Source organism: Canis lupus, chromosome 9 (genome assembly GCF_048164855.1).
Source record: "Canis lupus baileyi chromosome 9, mCanLup2.hap1, whole genome shotgun sequence".
In the NCBI taxonomy this organism is placed as follows: domain Eukaryota; kingdom Metazoa; phylum Chordata; class Mammalia; order Carnivora; family Canidae; genus Canis; species Canis lupus.
Window position 1 is genome coordinate 48,540,622 of NC_132846.1, and position 22,498 is coordinate 48,563,119.

Sequence of the window (22,498 nt, forward strand, 5' to 3'; positions counted from 1 at the left end):
ACTGCTTGGAAGCCAGGCCACAGTTGTCCTCATGTTGCATTTGCCTGTCAGGCCCAGCTCCCTTCGGCAGCGGGAAGGGCAGGAGGCTGGTATGAAGTGGGGCGACAGATGGCTGGGACATGTCCTCTTGAAGCTCAGCTGCCCTGGCCAGCCTGCCAAGCTGTGTACATTTCTAAAGTTTGAGGTTCAACCAGAAGAGACGAGTAATGATTTTAAATCACTGGCTGAGACACATGGCTAATCCTTGGGTAGTCAGAGAAGAGCGCTTTAAAACTCACTTAAATCCTGTGCGGGGAAACGAGAAAACCCTGTGTGCTTTCTTGGCTTTGAACCCAGATCAAGCCGTCCTGGGGGGGCAGTTGGGCATTTGTCCAGGATCCCAGCGTGCATTCTGCTTTCTCTGCTTTTAGAAAGGGGGTGATGTTTCAGTTGGTGTGTTTATTTGGGGTGAGGAGGGGCAAGGCTGTTTAGCAGGCAGGTTTGGATCCTGACAAATTATGCACCCTGATATTTGCCTCTGGTCTGGAGTCGGGAGATCTCTAGTCAATCCACTTTGTAAGTTCAGTCTGTGCTGGTTCAGACTCTTATTTCTTGCCTGGATTATGCCAACAGTCTCCTACTATCCTGGCTTCTCAGTCCTATGTCATTAGAATATTCCATGATGTAAGGTCATCTCTGTTATTATACATTTCCCTTTTTTTTTTTAATTTATTTATTCATGAGAGACACAGAGAGAGGCAGAGACATAGGCAGAGGGAGAAGCAGACTCCTTGCTGGGAGCCCAATGCAGGACTCGCTCCCAGGATCACGGCCTGGGCCAAAGGCAGATGCTCAACCACTGAGCCATCCGGGTGTCCCATCTCCCATCTTGTATTATATCCTTTCCTTGCCCCTACATTTCTCTCCAGCTTCCATTTCTCCCCATTACCACAAAGCTTTTTGAACAATAGTCTGCCCTCCCTAGTTCTTTTTTTTTTTAAGATTTTATTTATTTTTATTTATTTATTTATTTATTTATTTATTTTATTATTTTTTTTTTAATTTTTATTTATTTATGATAGTCACACACAGAGAGAGAGAGAGAGAGGCAGAGACACAGGCAGAGGGAGAAGCAGGCTTGATGCACCGGGAGCCCGACGTGGGATTCGATCCCGGGTCTCCAGGATCGCGCCAAACCGCTGCGCCACCCAGGGATCCCCTATTTATTTATTTATTTATTTATTTATTTATTTATTTATTCTTTTTTAAAGATTTTATTTATTTATTCATGAGAGACATAGAGTGAGAGAGGCAGAGACACAGGCAGAGGGAGAAGCAGGCTCCATGCAGGGAGCCTGACATGGGACTTGATCCCAGGTCTCCAGGATCACGTCCTGGGCTGAAGGCAGGTGATAAACCGCTGAGCCACCCAGGCTGCCTTTAAGATTTTATTTTTAAGTAATCTCTACACCCAACGTGAGGCTTAAACTCAGGACCCCCAGATGGAGTGGCATGCACCCGAATGATACTTTTAAATGAAAGAACACAACTCATTGGTCACCTTTGGAGGATGCATTTTTGAAGCATCCTTTCTTGCCTGGATTACTCCCACAATCTCCTACAGCCCTGGCTTCTCTGCACTGTATCATTAGATTCTCCTGCTAAGAAGTCATTTCTGTTAGTACACACCATCTCCCATCTTGAACATACATTTCCTTGCCCCTACATCTCTCTCTAGCCATTGCTCTCATTTTTCCCCTGGAGGATGTTTTATTCTGAAAACTAGCAAATAAAAGTAAAGAATTAAGCATGTATCCTGCCTTTCCTATATGAAAATGACCAGGTAAACCAAATAGTTGATGAGGGAATATTTCCCTCTATAGACATATTCCAGCTAAGAAATGAAAGAAAAAAAAAAAAAAAGAGGCTGGGGGAGAGAATTAGAATAGCACAAGTTTACAACCTCTAGGGAAATAACCAATCTAGGCCATGATCACCAATAGCTGCTAACATCACAAAAATGAGAGAACGAGATATTATGTGCCTCCTGATGGATGGATACAATATCTCTTATGAAGTAGTTAGGATTGAATTCTAAATAAATAGCAAATAATGTTTAGGATAAGTATATATATCTCAAATATTCCATGAGACATACTAAAAACTATCTATTATTTATCTGAAATTCTAATATAACTGGGGATCTTATATTTTTATTTATCATACCTGGCAACCCTAGAAGTAGTCTAGCCAAAAAAAAAAAAAATCAGACTTAAATCTGATTCTTAAATATCTGATTCTTAAAAATCTGAGTCTTAAATATCTAACTACCAGGAAAATGGGAGACAGAAAAATATGTTAAAAACTATACCACCTCTGCAATGTCATCAGCAGTATGCAGAGAGTGAGGACAGACCACCCAATTTTTATAACAGACTGAGAGAGAGAGAGAGAGAGAGAGAGAAAGGGGGGAGGAGGGAGAGAAGCAGGGAGGTTTGTTTGGATTCTGGTTCAAAAGGTCAAGGGTAAGTGCGGCCACTACGAAAAATAGTCTGGCTTATGAGGGCCATGCGACTCTAGCTCCAGGCTTCCTCTCTGGTCTCCTGCCTCCTGCCTCTTACTTTACCAACCCGCAGACACATTGAATCAAGGCTCCCTAGAAGCAATATTGAGAGAGACGCTTGTGGTCAAGTCTTGTTTTACTAAGCCAATTTGCAAGCAGAGCAGTATTGTGGAGAGGAAAGAAAATGCTAAGATGCTGCTTTCAGAGTGGATGAGATAAGACTTGAGATGTGGCAAGTGCAAGGAGAGCAGCACTTTGGGAAAGGAACAAAAATGCTTTGAAAAGAGGGCGAGGGGCACCTGGCTGGCTCAGTAGATAGAGCATGAGACTCTTGATCCTCAAGGTTGTGAGTTCGAGCCCCACTTTGGGCATAGAGAATACTTAAAAGCAAACAGACAACAACAACCACAGAATAAATAAAAAGAGGGTGATTAGGAAGTGTTGTTGGTAATGAGTGGTGTGCGCTCCTCCTTTGCCTGCTCTGGGCATGCCTTTGGAGCAGGTGATTTGAATGCTGGGATAGGTCTCCAAGGCATAGCAGAGTGGCTCAAGATGCCCATCTCACACCTGAGTCTGTCTATATCTCTCTCCCCACCATGAGCCCCTCAAGGGTAGAGACTGCATTTCCAGCTTTAGATTTACTGTCACGTCATGCATATCTGGTGAATGAATGAGTGAATGAATCCTCCTCACCCTTTGCAGAGATGAGTCTTCTGATGTAACAAAATGTGATTATTAGATATATAATTGCTCCCTGAAACATTGACTTTAACCATTGGCATCTCAAGAAACCATAAAGGAATATTTCATTTTATTTTTAAAAAGATTTTATTTATTTACTTATTTAGTTAGTTACTAAATAATCTCTACACCCAATGTGAGGCTCAAACCCTCAACCCTGAGATCAAGTGTCTTATGCTCCATCCACTGAGCCAGCCAGGTGCCCCACTGTAAAGGAATATTTCAGACTTAGAAACAAAGGTCAGCTCACTGGGGCAGAAGATGGAGAATTATTTCCCCAGGCATGTGGAGACATTTCTGTCTGTGGTAGAAAGCCCGGTTTGCTTCTAGTTTTGATGTGCAGCTTCAGTTCTGAGTGTCTGCCATGTGCATGTCTTGTGACGTGTTATGGCAGCTGTGATGAGGCTTGCATCATAATTATATCACAACCTTGGAAGGAGATCCTTGGTCAAGTTGGGCAATCAAGAGTCTCACTCTGGGAAGCACTGGCTGTTTTTAAAGACCTGAGCCTGGCACCATGTATTTACTCAAGAGTAAGATCAAAAGAGAGAAAGAAGAGATAAAGATCCTGCTCCCTCAGCTGCCCTCCGATCTGGAGCAAAGGAAAAACAAAGAAAAAAAGATGAGGAAAGGCAACTGAGTAAGAACCGTGGTCTTGAGTTGAAGGGTCTCCTTACATGAATAAGACATTTATTTTTTTTAAAGATTTTATTTATTCATTCATGATAGACATAGAGAGAGAGAAAGAGAGAGAGAGAGAGAGGCAGAGACACAGGCAGAGGGAGAAGCAGGCTCCATGCCAGGAGCCCGATATGGAACTCTATCCCGGGACTCCAGGATGGCGCCCTGGGCCAAAGGCAGGCACCAAACCTCTGAGCCACCCAGGGATCCCCTGAATAAGACATTTAAAAAAATCTGAATAACATTATTCTTCTACATCATCATCTAATGAGTTATAAAAGTATCCCATTGATGGGGCACCTGGCTGGCTCAGTTGGTAGAACCTGTGACTCTTAATCTTTGGGGCTGTGGGTTCAAGCCCCACATTGGGTGTGGAACCTACTTTAAAAACAAAAAAGGATCCCATTGGTATTGCTATTAAAATATTTCAGGAATTTTTTTTTTTTTTTTTTTTTAGGTTTTTAGAGGAAAATCAAAGACCCAATTTTTTTTTTTTTTTCCAGCATAATCACACATCTTATTCCCCAGCATGGCTCTGAAGGATTCTGGGTAGTCCAAAAACTCATCTCTTCCTTCAATGATGGAGGTTTGTTACCACTGAGAATATGCCATAGTTAGGCCAGCATTACTCAGTGAAGAGGCCTGGGGAGGTGTAGAGGCAGGATCAACATGAGTGGAGTGGTGGAGTAGTGTGAGGCTGCCCCTTGGCTGAAGACCCAGTGAGGACAGGGGCCATGACTGTCCATCACTGACTGCCGTAGGTGTACAGTAGGGTTTGCTGAGTGAATGAGTGAATGACAAAGACTGTCAGTCTTGAAAGTTGCATATGAAAGTTAAGCCATGTGTGTTAAAAATTTATAAAAAAGGTAGGGGGCACCTGGGTGGCTCAGTGGTTGAGCGGACTCCAGTTGTGATCCCGGGGTCCTGGGATGGAGTCCCATATCAGGCTTCCCAAGGGGAGCCTGCTTCTCCCTCTGCCTATGTCTCTGCCTCTGTGTGTGTGTGTCTCATAAATAAATAAATAAAATCTTTAAAAAAATTTTTTTACAGTCCAATTTTCTCACAGAGAATCTGAAAATGTCATTTCCAGCTGCTTCTCTAGGGAGCTGAGCCCTCATCATTGGGGTAAGAGGGAAGAGAGATAACACGGGATTCCACCAGCACTCTTAAGAACAGCACCGGAGTCCCAGGAGATTTGAAAAATAATTTTTATGGAAACAAATGCCAAAATTCTGCCTTTCAGATAAATACTACAAGCTTTTTTGTGCACACCAACAAAACCTCAGCTTGGCAGGCTGTATGATTAGTTTCCTTGGACTGCTGGAACCAAGTATTGCAAATTTGGTGGCTTAGAACAACAGAAATTCATTGTCTCACAATTCTGAAAGCTGGAAATCCAAAATCATGGTGTGAGCAAAGCCATGCTCCCTCTAAAACCTGTAGGAGAGTCCTTCCTTGTCTTGCTTGTAGTGGTTTGTTGGCAATCAATCCCTAGCATTTCCTGGCCGACAGCTTCATCTCTCCTCCCATTTCTTGGCTTCCAGCCTTCACAGAGCCTTCGCCCCGTGTGTCTGTCTGCACTTGACCCTATTATTAAAACGACATTAGTCATATTGGGTTAGAGGGTCTTCTTACTCCCACTCCTGGATCACCTCATCTTAAATCATCACATCTGCAATGTCCTGTTTCTAAATAAAGTCAGATTTGGAGGGACTAGAGTTAAGATTCATGTAAATTTTGAGGGGACCATAATCTAATTCATATAACAGGGACATTTCGGGAACATGTTACAATTAGAACAGGATTCAGTGACTCAGTTGACTCAGAAAAGTAGATTGTTACCTGCATAGTTACTAACTTTGGAAAGTGGATAGGAAGTATCAGGCTCTAGTTGACCAAATTTCCCAACGTATTAGCCAAGACTGTATGGCCAAACCCTTCTGGCCTGCTGTTTTCTAGAACTCGAATCCAAGGGTCATGCTAACTGTGGGTAACTCGTTTTTGGGACACTTGTTTCCTGCCTTTTCTCCCAAAGCAGAAGCCCAACGATCATTAGATGCATCACCAGGACAGAAAAGTTGTTTACTCATCCGTGTCTGGCCCTTGATGAGCTCCATGGCTGGCAATGCCATTCCTGCTAAATCAATGCTCCTCACTCCTATTTCTTTTTTTTTTTCTCACTCCTATTTCTATCATGGTACACAGAGGGTGAAAAGAGAACATTTGGAAAGCACGAGGGAGAAGGCACAGGCCTCCTTTAGCTACTTTAGGCCCTTCCCAGCTTTTTTTTTTTTTTTTTAGGCCCTTCCCAGCTTTGTGAATGCTAAGAACATCACCATCTCAGAGGCCTCTAGACACCCACCTACTGGGCCCTGGGAGGGATGCCTAAGGCTAGACTTGTACCCAGGTGTCAATCTAGAGGTGGGACTCTGACTCTCCTACCTCAATTCCTCCCTTCAGTGGATCTCCACTTGGTGACTACAGACTTTTTCCTCATATACACCCAAGTCACCTATGTAAAAGGAAACAACCAGTCTAAATTGTATTATTTCCACAAATATAGCCACAGTTCTAATTCCATAGGAGAGGAAACTTTCCAGTTTAGATCTAGAATAGATCTTCGTGTCTCAGATCACGAAGCAGTCCAGCGCCTAGTCCAGGATCAGAGCGAGAACCCAGGATTACAGTCTTCTCTGGGTTGAAGTCCTTCCTCATGGAAGATGATGGTTTCCACATAAGGACAGATAGCTGGCTTGTGAGCAGGGAATGGGGTCTTGTCTGGCCTCTATCTTGGATTAACTGAGGAGATTTAGCCAGCTTCCCTAGGCCACAGTTTCCTGAAATGGTAGCATCTCCTCAAAGGCACAGATTCTTCTCAAGTACCTCTTCCTCCAGGCAGGCCCCCTTGATCATCTAGCCTGAATCTGGTGACCCATCTCTGTGCTCTAGGACCTACTTCCACCATTGTACCTATTGTACTGTAGGGTAATTTATTGTCTGTCTCATCAGGCTGCAAAGCTCCTGGCTGTTAAGTTTCCTTTTATTGCCCATGGCTAGCACCTGGTAGGCACACCAGCTTACTCACTTTGGGGACAATGGATGATTACTCCCATAAGTCACACACAGTTTCTGCTTGGTACCCTTACCATCTCCTTCTCTGTTCCAGGCAGCTATCAAATTGGCTGCATTCTTTAACTCAGAAAATATCCTGGCTGCTACTCCTCCCTTCCTGCCAATCCTTCTTGCTCAATTCTGGTTTCCTTAGTTTCCACGGGTTGCCTCCTACCGGGATTTTCTCACTGAGAAGAGACTAAAGAGGCACTGGTTACACTTCTGTCCGTGGGTGTCTCCTGATTGTTCTTCACTCCTTCCTTGGCAGCTCATGTGTGGGACAGGTCTGATCACCTGACTTAGGTTAATACCTAGAGCCCCAGGCTCCTGCTCATTATGGAGAAGGGATCTGGCTATCTGTGACCTTCTTTCATTCATTCATTCACTCATGCATGTCCCTCCTAATTTATTTATTTATTTATTTATTTATTTACCACAATGGCTTGATTGAGATACAATTCACACCATAACATCCACCCTTTTAAAGCATGCAATTCATTGGTTTTAGTATATTCACAGAATTGTGCAACCATCATCACTATCTGATTTCAGAACATTTCATTACCTCATTACCCCCCAAAACAAACCTCATACCCATCAGCTGTACCTTCTCAACCCCCTTCCCCCTAGGGTTTGTCAACCACAAATTTACTTTCTGTCTCCATGGATTTTCCTGTTCAAGACATGTCATATAAATGGAATCATACAATATGTGGCCTTTTGTATCTGGCCTCTTTCACTTAGTATAATGTTTTCAAGGTTCATCATATATCGGTTTACTCCTTTTTAGGGATGAATAATATTTCATCTTATAGGTATACCACATTCTACTTACCTATTCATCGTTGGTGGATATTTTGATTATTTCCACCTTTTGGCTATTTGAATAATGCTTCTATGAACATTTATGTACAAGTTTTTACGTAAAGATGTATTTTCAATTATCTTAGGTATATATATACCTTTATCTTTTAACTTTTTTGAAGACTGACTGGCCAACTGTTTTCAAAGAGGCTAGCACTGTATGAGGATCCAATTCCTCCATATCCTTGTCAATATTTGGGGTTATCCATCTTTTTTATTTTAACCATCCTAGTGAGTGTGATGTATCTCATTGTGGCTTTGATTTGCAATTCCCTGCTAGCCAATGATGTTGACTATCTTTTCAAGTGCTTATTGACCATCTGTATGTCTATTTAATTCCTTTGCCCAATTTAAAAATTAAATTATTTGTGTTTTTATTATTGAGTTGTAAGAATTTTTATATAATCTAGCTACAAGTCCTTTAACAGATACAGGATTTGCAAATATTTTCTTCCATTATGTGGGTGGTTTCTTCACTTTCTTTCTTTTTTTTAAGGATTTTATTTATTTATTCATGAGCGATGTAGAGAGAGAGGCAGAGACATAGGCAGAGGGAGAAGCAGGCTCCCTATGGGGAGCCTGATGCGGGACTTGATTCCAGGACCCCGGATCATGACCTGAGCCAAAGGTAGACTCTCAACCACTGAGCCATCCAGGTGTCCCTCTCTTCACTTTCTTAATGTTCTTAGAAGTGCAAAAGTCTAAATTTTGATGAAGTCCAATTTATCTATTTTTTTCTTTTATTTTTGGGCTTCTGATGTGATATCTAAGAAACTGTCATCTAATCCAAGGTCATGAAAATTTGCTCCTGTGTTTTCTTCTAAGAGATTTATAGTCTTTAGCTCTTACATTTAGATTGATGATCCTCTCTCTTATTTTTGGTTTATCATCTCCCAAGGTCAAATGCATTTCACAGCACTTTGTTTGGTACTATTCTCCGCATCATCTGTTTCCTTTACACTAGAAGGAGACACTTCCTTAGAGAGGTTGTTCATATTTAGTTGTTTTGTGAAACAGACATTTATACCTTCAGCAACCTTTGGCTTCCATCATGTCAAAAACAAAACACAAGTGTAATAAAATATGCTTTTTAGGCTTCAATCAGGCTGATATTCCAGGCATTGACAATTTTGGAAGTGGTTTGAAGTTTAGTAGATCCAATGATCTCCTGTGACCTCAATCCTTAGGAAGGAGGAATACAATTGCAGAACTTGTCAGTGGGGGACCTTGATGCTTGGCAAGCTGTCACCTCACCATGAGCTGGACCACCCAGGTCCTTTCTGCATCTGTGGCTTATTGTTCCTGTGGTTTCGATTATTCAATGCAGCCATTGTCTGAACCATTGTCTGCAGAGATGTTTGGGTTTGGAAATCCTTCATTATAACCTCAGAGCAAATGATACCACATTTTCTCTGAGTGCTGCATTCCTTGGTCTTTGAAAGTTGATGATAAAATTAATCTTAGTTTCCTTTTACATTGGTTTTGTATGGTTGTTGGTCCTCTCCAAATGATACTTTTTTTTCCTCCTATTTGTCAGCCAATCCTTCAACACTCTATTTATTTGAATCTCTTCCAAAACAAGAAATGAATTCATTTAAAAAATCAAACTCTATTTTTCATCTGGTTAAATTTCCTAGGGTTTAGATTTAGCACAACTGGAAGAAGAGTAACAGAAAGAAAGATAATTTAAATCTGATCTATCTTTACATATGAAGCTATTACTTTATCCTTTTTTGAACCAAACCTACCCAAGCAATATAATGAGCAAGGGCTACATTTATAACTTTCTACAATGAGGTAATCACCTTCCCTAGGGAGAAGGAGCTAGAATCTGGCCATCCAAAATTTTCACTTTCTAGTAAGCCAGCCCACACAATATGCAGATAGACAGCTCAGTCACTCTTCCAGCAGAGATTCTGAAGCTGATCTGTGATTATCTTTTGTTATCCAATAAATGGAAATCACATCCACGATCCAGGAATCCACTGTGTGGGGAAACCTACAAAAGACCACAGAGCATATAAGCTCTTGGCTGTCAAAACTCCATGCCATTTAGAGGTGTCAATCCAAGGATGGACTTGGCTTCCTCTGCTGCTGATTTGTCCTAGACATGCCAGGCTCTTGTGGTTAGGACAACATAACCAGATCCAAAGCCCAAATAATGGCATGGGATCTTGGCCCATCTCACTCACTGTCAGAATGCCTATTAATGGAAATAATTGGATTAGTAACATGTATGTAAAATCCATTTAAAATTGAGAGCTTAAAAGATGCCTATGAGACCTTGTTAATCTTGTTGAAAAGAAGCAACTATAAAGTGGTATGATGACCCTGTTGGTAAGCTGTTTATACATGTTTAAGTTTGGAAAAGAGATATGTTAAAGTGTTTCTCCAGAGAATAAAATTACAAGTCTTCCAGTTGATACTAAAAAAAATTAATAAATTAAATGAAGATAGATAAGTAAATAATTGTAATGAATATATTTTACTTCCATAATAAAAAAATAATTGGACAAATTCTATTTTGGGGAAAAAAAAGAATTATGTCTTACCCTGAATACAAATGCATGGTTTGAATTTTTGAAAAATGTAGCCAAGAGTACATATTTGAATCTGCTACTCCGCAGGGAAACTTAAAAATAATCAGCCTTTAATGGTGGAGAAGCAGGCCAAATGTCCGCTGCTGGAGAAGGCTGGCCCAGCCCTAAATGCCAGGTCTTAGGGCACCCGGCTCATGGTGCTTCTGCCCCCTGCTGGAAATCTCAGGAAAGTGCAGGCTCTGGCCTAGGTAGTTTTCTCCGGGGAAACCCTGAGAGATGAGGAACCCAGGGACATTTGGGAAAACTGGCCTTATTGCTCAAAACTATTTGGAAGGTCTCGCCATAGGGACACTACTCATGTAGTAATCCTTTTATGCTCCCTGCCCCCTCTTAAAACACATATATTTCGTTTTTAAATGTCCCAGACTTTGTTTCAGGCACATACATATGTATAGAATGTAGATAAAAACATAGATGTTTTTGTGCCACCCCTCCATTTTTTTTTTTTTTTTAATTTATTTATTTATTTATGATAGTCACAGAGAGAGAGAGAGGCAGAGATATAGGCAGAGGGAGAAGCAGGCTCCACGCACCGGGAGCCCGATGTGGGATTCGATCCCGGGTCTCCAGGATCGCGCCCTGGGCCAAAGGCAGGCGCCAAAGCGCTGCGCCACCCAGGGATCCCCACCCCTCCATTTTATACTATAAATTGTATCCTATTGCACTTTGTAAATTAATTCAATATTTGTATTCTCTGACTTTCTGTTTTCACCTATTGATATTTCCTGGCAAGGCCACTACCTGGGTGTGACAAGTGAGACCCACATGACATTAAGAATGGCTTCAAAAAAAAAAAAAAAAAAAAATGGCTTCCTACATTTTGTGGCCTTTGCCATTACATACAGGTCAGCCTCTTTCTTTTTGACCTCTGAACAGTGTTCTATGGTATGAACAGGTCACCATTTCCCCTCTCAATGAAACTATAAGTCATTTCCAGTTTTTCGCTGTTACTAAAATGCTTTGTCAAAATTCTTACAGTAAGATGCCTCTTTGTGCATATAGTCAAAGTTATAATTTCATACTTTTTAAAAAAGATTTTATTTATTTATTCATGAGAGACACAGAGAGAGAGAGGCAGAGACACAGGCAGAGGGAGAAGCAGGCTCCATGCAGGGAGCCTGATGTGGGACTCGATCCCAGGACTCTAGGATCACACGCTGGGCCAAAGGTAGGCACTCAACTGCTGAGCCACCTAGGCATTCCATTGACCATGTTTTTTGAACACTGAACTAGGCTTTGGGCAAGGCTTAGGTGTTTTGTTTTGTTTTGTTTGAATATCAGCTCCCAAATTTATGTTAAATGATAATAATATAACTTTGTTTGGGTTCCTCCTAAAGCAGAACTGAGGCAAGGACTTTGGTGACAATCATTTTTTTGAGAGTCCATCCCAAGAAGACAATGAAGAAGAACAGAGAGTGATACAGGGAAGAGGAGAAAGCCAACAAAAGATACACTACAGAGCTAGTTATCACTGTGGACAACTGACAATCTCCCTGGAGACCCTTTGAAAAAACATTTAAAAAACCTACCTAGAAATGCTCCTCTGGAAAAAAAAAGAAAAAAGAAAAAAAAAAGAAATGCTCCTCTGAAATACGGGAGTTTAGGACATTTATCCATCCATCTTCATCCTCCATTGGTCGAGAGTTGCCCCTGGGTGGCACCCCCACACCCACATGCACACATATTTTCCTTCTGTGGCTGCCTGCAAGTAGACTGAGAAGCTCCCAAGCCAGGAGAAACCCGGAGGCAAAGAAGCTGGGTGACTTGCTGGTGCTTGAGATGGAAGCCATCACAGGCACAGGAGCTATTGACTCTTGGTTGCCCTGTGAATACGCACATCTTCATCTTCCAGCTGCTGTCTGACCTCCCCACCCCCCTCACCCCCTGCCCCATACCTTCCTACTCATGGATTCACTCCAACTGACCTTTCTGTCCTGACCCATGGAGACCCGCTCAAACCTCTCCCCAGGTTGGCCGTGTTACAGCATTCCCTGTGCTGCTCTCACCCCAACCTCCACTCTACTCACCTCTCTGGCTGGCCCTTAGCAGCTCACCTCTGGGAACAGGGCCCTTTCCTCCTGCACAGCAGATGTACTCCTGTCACTTCTCTCTCTGGCCTCAGTGCTACTTTCTTTCCCTCTTTTCTCATATTTATGCTTTTATCAGATCCCCGACAGCATCAGTGAACCCTGCTCATATCATCTGTTTACCTGTTCTCACAGAAAGTGCCACACTCCACTTCAAATAATAAAAATAAGCAGAAAGATCCCAGGCACTGTGTGAGCACTTGCCAGGGGCAGGCACTATGTGAAATGTAGCTCAGTCATTTCCCTACTGTATCTTAACAACACTCTCATGAAATAAGTATTCTCATCATGTCAATTCACAGAGGAAACCAGATTTGAAAAGATGACTCTCTAGTTGATGGAACTGGGCCAAAAGCGTGGGTGTCTGGTCTTAAGGATTTCCTTTTGACCACTCCAGTTAGCTTAGCCATTAATTGCCAACTGACCCTTGGAGAAGGCATCACCTCCTGTGCCTGGTTTCTGACCTTCCAAATAGAACAGCCTTTATAGTTTTCCTTTTTTTTCCATAAAAGATTCTTGAGACTATGAAATAAGATTTTTTAAAAAAATACTAAATATAGTATCTTGGTTGTTTTTTTTTTTTTTTTTCTTGTTTGCTTTGTTGTGGTTTTGGTTTTCCGGGGTTTTGTTTTCCTGGTTCATGGTCTTACTGCTATGTGACACTTTTTACCCAGGGCCAACTCTGATGGATTTCTCCCTCTGCTTCCAGATACCTAAAATTCTACAATTAGAAATTAACTTATTTGGTGTCAGTTCACAATACGGGAGGGACTACATAGTACTTCTCAGTCATTCCTACCCTAAGATGAGGGAATTTATGATCTTCTCTGAGAACTAGTTTTGAAAGAGAAGCCAGGGGAAAAACATGAATGTACTAAGCCTAGATTAAAAGGAAGCCACGCTAGGTCATTGCTCTAGAAAAGCTCTTGCACATGTGCACCAGGATTTATGTACAAGAATGTTCTTGGCAGCATTGTTCATAATAGACTCAAACTGGAAACAACTCTATCAATCAAGAACAGAGTAGAAAAATGCATTGTGGTGTATTCATACAATGGAATACAATACAGCAATGAAAATGAGTGACTGACAGCTACAACCAGTGACTTGTCTGAATCTCACAAACATAGTGTTGAGGGAGATAATGTTGACACAGAAGAATGTATTCAATAGGAATCCATATACATGAAGTTTAGATAGATGGTAAAAGTACAAAGAATATAAAGAAAATTAGTATTCTGAATGACAGGATAATAGTATTTAATTCTAATGAGGAGGGAGAGGGTTGCAATTAGGGGACCCACCGGGGGCTTCTTGGATTCTGATATTACTTCTTGATCTGGGTATTGATTACACAGAGGGTGGCTTTGTAACTATGTGTTAAACTCTATAAACATATTTTATGTACTTTTACATATATATATTTTATCTTACTCCTTTGAAAAACTAAAAGGAAGGGGAGAAAGAAGGAAGAAAGGCCAGGGAAGCCAGTCCCTCAAACTAGACCTCATTTCTTTTTTTTTTTTTTTTTTTTTGACCTCATTTATTTTCATAGCTAATCCAGACCAGGTTCTAGGAGACCTGGAAGAGAAGGGGTCAAGTTTGGGACAGGTGGCAAAAGACCCAGTGTATAGCATCTGGGGATATTTAGAGCATCTCTACTAGATACTATCAAAGTTTTCCAAAGTGATTGAACCAATTTATTCTCCCACCAGAAGTATGTGATATAGAGTTCCCATTGTTTTACATGTTCACTATCATTTAATACTGTCGGATTTTTTTTTTTTTATGATAGTCACAGAGAGAGAGAGAGAGAGAGAGAGAGAGGCAGAGACACAGGCAGAGGGAGAAGCAGGCTCCATGCACCGGGAGCCCGACGTGGGATTCGATCCAGGGTCTCCAGGATCACGCCCTGGGCCAAAGACAGGCGCCAAACCGCTGCGCCACCCAGGGATCCCAATACTGTCGGATTTTTATTTTTTATTTTATTTTTTTAAAAGATTTTATTTGTTGATTCATGAGAGAGAGAGAGAGAGAGAGAAAGGCAGAGACACAGGCAGAGGGAGAAGCAGGCTTCATGCAGGAAGCCCCATGTGGGGCTCGATGCCGGGTCTCCAAGATAGGCCCTGGGCTGAAGGCGGCGCTAAACCGCTGAGCCCCCCGGGCTGCCCTATACTGTCGGATTTTTAAATTTTGCTGCTTTTGTAAGATGTGTAAAGTTACCTCATTATTATTTACATGATTCTAATAATTAATGAAATTGAGCATCTTTGTATGTTTTTTTTTTTTTTTTGTCTTGTGAAAGGTATATTTAAGTCTTTTGCCCATTTTTTCTACTGGGTTATTTGCCGTCTCCTTCTCCTTCTCCTTCTCCTTCTCCTTCTCCTTCTCCTTCTCCTTCTCTTCTCCTTCTCCTTCTCCTTCTCCTTCTCCTTCTCCTTTTCTTCTTCTTCTTCTTCCTTCTTCTTCTTCTCCTCCTCCTCCTCCTCCTCCTCCTCCTCCTCCTCCTCCTCCTCCTCCTCCTCCTCCTCCTCCTTCTTCTTCTTCTTCTTCTTCTTCTTCTTCTTCTTCTTCTTCTTCTTCTTCTTCTTCTTAGTAGGCTCCACTCCCAGCATGGAGCCCAACGTGAGGCTCAAACTCACAACTCTGAGATCAAGATCAAGACCTGAGCTGATGGGATCCCTGGGTGGCGCAGCGGTTTGGCGCCTGCCTTTGGCCCAGGGCGCGATCCTGGAGACCTGGGATCGAATCCCACATCGGGCTCCCGGTGCATGGAGCCTGCTTCTCCCTCTGCCTGTGTCTCTGCCTCTCTCTCTCTCTGTAACTATCATAAATAAATTAAAAAAAAAAATTAAGACCTGAGCTGAGATCAAGAGTTGGGCCAACTGAGCCACCCCGGTGCTCATCCTTGTCCTTTTCTTATTCATATACTGGAATATGTATACATTTGGGAAATTAGGGCTTTGCTAATTTGAATAAAGATATTTGAAAATATCTTTTCCTATCCTATGGCTTGTCACCTGTGTTTTTCCAGGTGAGAGGGACAGAGTTAGCAAGGGTTTGCCACCTCTGAATTTCTTTTCCTGCTGCTTGCTTGAGTGCCTCAGGGAGTTTACTTAGCCTTCATGGGTATTGGCTGCCCTCTCTGATCCAACTTGGAGCTCCTGGCCCCACCACCACCAGCCCTGCTCTCCTCTCCAGAGGCAAGCTGCCCAGGAAACAAATGAGCCTCCAGTAAGAATGATGATGTTAGCCCCATGAAAATGGAGGCTGTTTTGTGTTTTCTCTTCTGATCTCTTGCCATTAACAGAGAAAATGGAGCCTTGGCACTATCTCAACCACATAAACATCTACTTCATGCAACTGTGCCGAGAAGAATAAAATGGGAAAGGACGCAGAGGTGGGCCAATTTCTGAAACTCTTTGTACTGGGCTGGATTTTAATATCTGGACAAAAGTAGATGCTACCTGAGAACTGTGAGCATGTGGATGCCAGGGAACGATGTGTCACATTACCTGCATCCCCATTTGAAGCCAACATAAACCATGCAGCTAATGGGCTTGAAGGTCATTAGCAACCCTTCCTGCAATACTTATTTGAACTTGATACTAGCTTCCAGAGGAAGGGAGAAGAAATTGGGTTGTAGATATAGTGTTACTCTATGCTAATTCTCACCGGAGAGGAGGCCTCACTGGTGGGGTAACTCTTTTTTTGGGGGGGGGGTTGGATCTTGAATTATCGTCAATTTAAACTGTTCATTTTCACATGTGACCCAGACAAAAATTTTTGAAGTACAGTCTGTCTTCCCCACCCCCAACCCTACCTCTTCACTCACCCCAACCTCTTGAGGACAATCTTGCTCTATGTGACATGGCTGGTGGGCTGCTGCATACTGGGGTGAGGGCAGGGGAGTGGGGAACGGTGGGAGAGAGCCCACTGCAGCCTGAAGCCTTTGGAAAACTGAAGATGTAGGCAACTGCCTTGTGGGTGGAACTTTGTAAGCTGGAGAACTTGTTGGGTCTGTGAGATAATGTTACTCCTTCCTCACCTGACCTCTCCGGGAGATATTGTTTTGCTAAAGGCGTAGTGACTTTTGAGGCTGTCTGGAGTCAGACCTTGTGCTTCTTTTGACCAGGATGCAGTGCTAAGTCAGGCTTTAAGGAAGGAAATGGGAGCTCAAATGTGTCTGGGTTCCACTCATGTGTTTCCCTATCTGCACCAAAAGGATCCTATGCACAAACAACATGGATGCTACTGGTATAGCAGTATAAGATGCAAAAGTATTGAAAACCTGGGCCCCTGGGGACCCCCGGACTTTCCAGCAGGCAAGATTGACAGCTAGCTGCTCTGGTGGTGCCCATGCTGAAGCAGTAATTAGACACTGGGAGTATCTCCCACAAGCCATGTAGATGTGGTTTTTGAAAACTTAGGGACATCTTTACACTGAAACTTAATCGAGTTCAGTCTGTTTTTGCATCCAGTGAGGTCTGTTTTAGGTTGTGTTTTCTCAGAAGCCAATTGGGGGTGATTTGATTGCAAGTTACGTATTTAGGAAGCATCCCCGGAAGCTGAAGGGGAGGCTGGAGGAAATGTGGGACCAGCTACCGCCCCCTATCAACGGGGGACCCAGGAGGTGAGTGGTGGCAACCATGATGTGTGGAAGCCTGGTGGCACCCAGGGCCCTAAAGGACCTCCAGAGCCTCACAGCTGCCGCCTCACTTCTGCCTTCCAAATCTCTCGCGATCTTTCTCTTGTGGCCAAGCCCAACGTGTACAATACAGGGGAGGGAATTCTGGAAAATGTAGCTCCAGTGACACGGTAAAAATCCTCCACAATTCTCCCAATGAATGTGCAGAGAATACCATTCACCGACCGACTGGCAGCACAGCATTTTCTTTGTTTTCCACATCAATTGAGTGTCTGCCTCTGAGCCCCATTCTGACAGACAGTCATTTCTGGTGCTTCCCTTCAGGGATCTGGTGAAGATTTCACAGTCTTTCCCAATTCCCAGTTCCCTTCTGTCACTGGGTCATTCGTGACTCATTAAGTTTACAGTTTGGACAGACATTGTGTCTTCCCCAGGAGCACCTTCAAGTCCAGTGATACCTTTGTTTCCATGCCCCATTTGGGATGTGGGTTGTGTTTGCAAGGCCGAGGGCCCCAGGGCTTTTCTTCTCTAGAATTTTGTCACATCTCTGGGCTGATGCCAGAAAGCCAAGACTAAAGGGAATCTGTTTCCTTCAACTTTCTTAAAGACATTCCACTGTAAAACTCTTGAATCTTTTTCTTTTTCTCTTCATTCTACTTCTACCACAAACCAACATTCTTCAAACCGCTTGGTAAATGAGAAACCAAAATCTCTGCTTTCTGCCATTTCATATACTTTCTCTGTGGCAGTGAAGCATAAGAACTCCCCGCTTGGTGGGAAGAGACTATATAGGGAAAAGGGAAAAATAAAACATAAATTAATCTTTTAAAATACATACTGTCCATGCACCTGGAGGCTTGGTAGCTCTTACTCTGTGTTTAGGTGGACACTACGTGGTAACAGCAGCTAGAGTAAGAAGCCAGCATCCTTCTTGGCTGTCACCACACTCTCTGCCTTGCCCCCTGCCCAGGCTGCTTCTCCCAGTCGTGCTGAGGCAATGCAGGGAGGGAATGGCACCTGTGCGAGGCCTTCGGTCCACAAGAAACCTCTGGATACCCAGAGGGGTCCAGAGACATATGCTATTGAGGAAATGATGCATCTTGTTCCCAGCAGCGGTAGTCCAGACTTCTCCAGGCAAGGCTCCCTGCCTCAGTGACCATCACAACTGTGAGACCAGCTGATCACTTTATATTCCTCCCAGCAACGAAAATACAGCCACTCAGTCAGCCACAAACTCAAGGATTGACAGAGGCCAGACACACTAGATGAAACACATTTGCAGATTATATGTGACAGAAGCATAGAGCAAAAAGACGACTTAAAGGGAAAAACCCATCTCAGTGGATTTCATATCAGTGGATACCTGACCCACACAGGCCAACTCCTAGGAACCACCAAAGCAGCAATTCAAGACCAGTCTAGGCAGACCTTGCCTAAAGGTGAAGAATTAAACTCAGCACAGGGAGCCCTTCAGGAAAAAAAACAGCAAGCTTTCAGATGTTCCAATGATGCCCACATGCAATGAGCTGGATATTATGCTGTTTACAGTTAAGAGGTAATGCATTGTATTTCATACACATGTGATATGTGGAAACTGTATACATGGGTGTCTCAGAAATATCGCAACTATAGCATTGCATCCACCACAGAGCCTAGAAAGCAATATGGTATGGCTATATCACCTATTGACCCTTTTCAATTAGCAATAATCGCACCTTGGATAAACCTCATTGGCTACGATACTGCCACTGCGCAAAGCTCACCTATTGACCCTGAAAGAGATACTTAGTTTCTTCAAGGTGAGCCTTAAAATGGTATGTATGTATGTATTTATGCAATCTCTCAGGACCTGAGATCAAGAGTTGTGCACTCTTCCCATTAAGCCAGCCAGGCACTCCTAAAATATAAAATTCTTAATAGCTTACTCAGAATACTATAGCTCCAACAGACAAAAACGCTTACACCTTTATTTACATGTTCATCTATCTACTTTTACTACGTATCTGTCATCTAGCTGTTTCTCAGGATGATGTTCACTACTCTGCTATTTGGCAATCCTTTTCCAACTGGAGTCTGAAAATAGTGGCTTAATTGAATGTTCTCCCTGAGAGTAATTTCATCCCGTTGCCAAGGATCTGATTGCACATTGTGTTTTAGACTCATTGCACTTGACACTCCTTTCATGCTATTTTCACTCCTGATTTTATTATACATACTCCTTCCCCCTGCCCTTCCCTAGGTATGTCCTCCACCCCACATGCACCCCAGCGCATCTGGTCACTGGCATTGTGCTGTCAGAAGATAATCTTGAAGTGCTGGCTTACTGATATGATGCTCAGCTGATGAAATGCTGAAATCAACCACAGAAGGTAGGTTTATTAGTGATATCAGGAAAAATGGGGGACGGCTGTAGTTGTAAATTGATAACTCATGAAAAACTTGAGTTTGCTGCCCGTGTGATACATGTGCTGCCCACATGGGCACTAGTGAGCATCTCCTGGTTTCAGTTGCTTTTCCTTTGTGAATAATTATGAGCAGTTTGCTAAAGAGAAAGACGCTATGTGATAACTTGAATACAATCTTCAACTATATTTACTCTGTATAATCTCTACATCTTTTACAAAACCATCTCTTGCCATGAGAAACACCAAGGCAGGGTGTTCATGGCAGCATCATTGTGTCTGGTCCTGGTGCTGTAGAGAATGTGTGCTGACGTGTGGACTAGCAGCTGTTAACAGGAAAAGCCTTTACCTGCTATTTCTTCAGTAGCCAATGAGCTAGGAGGAATAGCCAGGGCCAGGTATTAGGAATTCTTTTCTGGGGTAGAAGTTCCCTAAGAAGAGCCTCATAGGATTTGTGGAGCAGGTGGGGGAGAAATGAGAGGCATTTAAAAGAAGTATCTGAGGGATGCCTGGGTTGCTCAGTTGGTTAAACAACTGCCTTCAGCTCAGGTCATAATCCTAGGGTCCTGGGATCCAGCCCCACATGGAGCTTCTTGCTTAGCAGAGAGCCTGCTTCTCTCTCTCCCCTGCCTGCCATTCTGCCTACTTGTGCTCTTTATCTCTCTCTGTCAAATAAAGAAATAAAATCTTTTTTTTTTTAAAGTAAAAAAAAAAAAATTGGGGCACCTGGATGGCTCAGTGGTTGAGTGTCTGCTTTTGGCTCAGGGCATGATCCTGGGCTCCTGGGATTGAGTCTCAAATCAAGCTCCCTGCAGGGAGCCTGTTTCTCCCTCTGCCTATGTCTCTGCCTCTTTCTGTGTGTCTCTCATGAATAAATAAAAAATAAATAAACAAAAATAAATTTAAAAAGAAAAGAAGTGTTTGAGGCTCTCTGACTCTGGGCCTCATCTTCTCCAGGCTTTTCACAATTGAATGTGGAAATAGAGAAGGGAAAAAGAATATGCAAGCTACAGCAGTTGAGGTTGTTCATAGAGCATATGCCTTTTCTCTGAAGGTCTTTCCTCTAAGCAATAATTCAGCTGAACTCCTGTTTTCAGATTCTTGTGAAAATGACAAGATCACAGTGAGGGTGTCATTACTGCAATAATGTATGCTTCATTTTTCCATTACTGAAGGAGAAAACTCTCTGGGGAGTGAAATTCAACACTCAATTTAACAGTAGCACTGCATACTAATTCATGTTGAAATGTAAAACCAATCCAGTTAAAAAAAAAATCCAGATAAAATGAAATGGGCCATGATAATGGTATGGGTTTTCAACTAGATGGGTCTCATGTAATAAAGATTACAAATTCTTTCCTAAATGTTAATTAAAGTTCTCAATGCCTCTGGTATTAAATATAAAGGTGGCCACTTCGTGGATGAGAAAATTAAGACGAGAGGCTCTATAACTGGCCCAGGGGTGAATGAGAATTTGCAGGGAGGATGCGGTTACTGGATCCCTGGTTTCAGTGCCTGTCCTCGAAAAGCGTTAGATTCTGACCACAGAGCTTGGAGGTTTGACTGAGAGACTGAAGACAACCTGAATTTGGGAGACAGCCTTTAGATCTTTTACTCAATCATAAATATAAATTGCACCCTTTATATATGTCAAAGACTGTTCTAGCTAGCCCCTGGGATTCTCAATCTGAATACGATACAATTCCTAGGTTTGAGAAGCTTAAGTCTAGTAGTAAGAAAGACATATAAATAATTGTTGAATGGGGCAACAATATGACTATATGGGATAGAGAGGCCACAAATACATTTTTCTGGTAATTACAAAACAAATGTAAAAAATAGTATCATAAATTTGCTCCATTACTGCAATAACCATTCACCAAGCCACTGAAATACTCTCACAAAGATCACTAGTGAGGTCCCTGTGGCTAAATGATCTATAAGGGAGGAGCATTAATTTTCCCTCTACTCTTCTGGCTCTCAGCTGAGAGGCCTATAAAAAGATTAACAAGAGAAAAACAAACAGAAGTATATTATCATGTATACCTCATGTACACACAAGAGATACCCAGGAAAAATGAGTAACTCTCCAAGATGGCATAGAATTTAGGATTATATATGTCTTTTTTTTTTTAATTTATTTATTCAGAGGCGGAGAGAGAGAGAGGCAGGCAGAGAGGCAGAGACATAGGCAGAGGGAGAAGCAGGCTCCATACAGGGATCCCTATGTGGGACTTGATCCCAGGTCTCCAGGATCACACCCCAGGCTGCAGGCGGCGCCCGCGGCGCCAAACCGCTGCGCCACCGGGGCTGCCCCTATATATGTCTTAATAGGGAAGGGAGAGGAGGGCTGTAGGTCTCTAAGGTTGGTGAAACTCCAGGGTAGGTCATCTATGACAAGTGAGTTCCTTTTAGAAGATCTGTTTTTAGGCCTATGGGGGAGTTCAGAGAAGGTCCCTCTCTGCATTTGCTGTTTTTCAAGTGCCTACAGTTCAGAATAACCCACAAACCAAAGGAGCATATTTTGCAGTGGCATGTCTTGAATTCCTACAGTCATATTTGGGGGTGACATATTCTGCTACCCTTCAGATCTGAAAGTCACAGCTTGGTTTTCATGTACTTGGCTTTTCTGCAGCCTTGGACACTGCTGATTTTGTCTTTGCTTTTGAAACTCTCTCTTCTCATGACCTTGGTGACATTCTGTTATCTTGCTTTTCATTTCACCTCTCTGCTTCTTTGCAGACTCTTTAAGTCCTCTTCAGGGCCTATAAGTAGGCTTTCTCCCTATATTGCTATTACTCCTTCTGAGCAATCTTATCTTG

At 42.6% G+C, this 22,498-nt stretch overlaps 1 protein-coding gene and 1 pseudogene across 1 annotated transcript in view; one reads left to right on the forward strand and one right to left on the reverse strand.

Annotated features, from left to right (window-relative positions):
• Positions 1–18,965: 18,965 nt before the first annotated feature.
• On the reverse strand, positions 18,966–19,034 carry LOC140640802 (U4 spliceosomal RNA; annotated as a pseudogene).
• Positions 19,035–19,623: 589 nt separating this feature from the next.
• The window catches only part of PTGR2 (prostaglandin reductase 2), a 36,847-nt gene continuing 33,972 nt past the window's right edge, over positions 19,624–22,498 (forward strand). The window contains exon 1 of the mRNA XM_072839307.1: positions 19,624–19,643. The gene's annotated coding sequence lies outside the window, so the exon portion shown is untranslated. The remainder of the gene's footprint in view (positions 19,644–22,498) is intronic.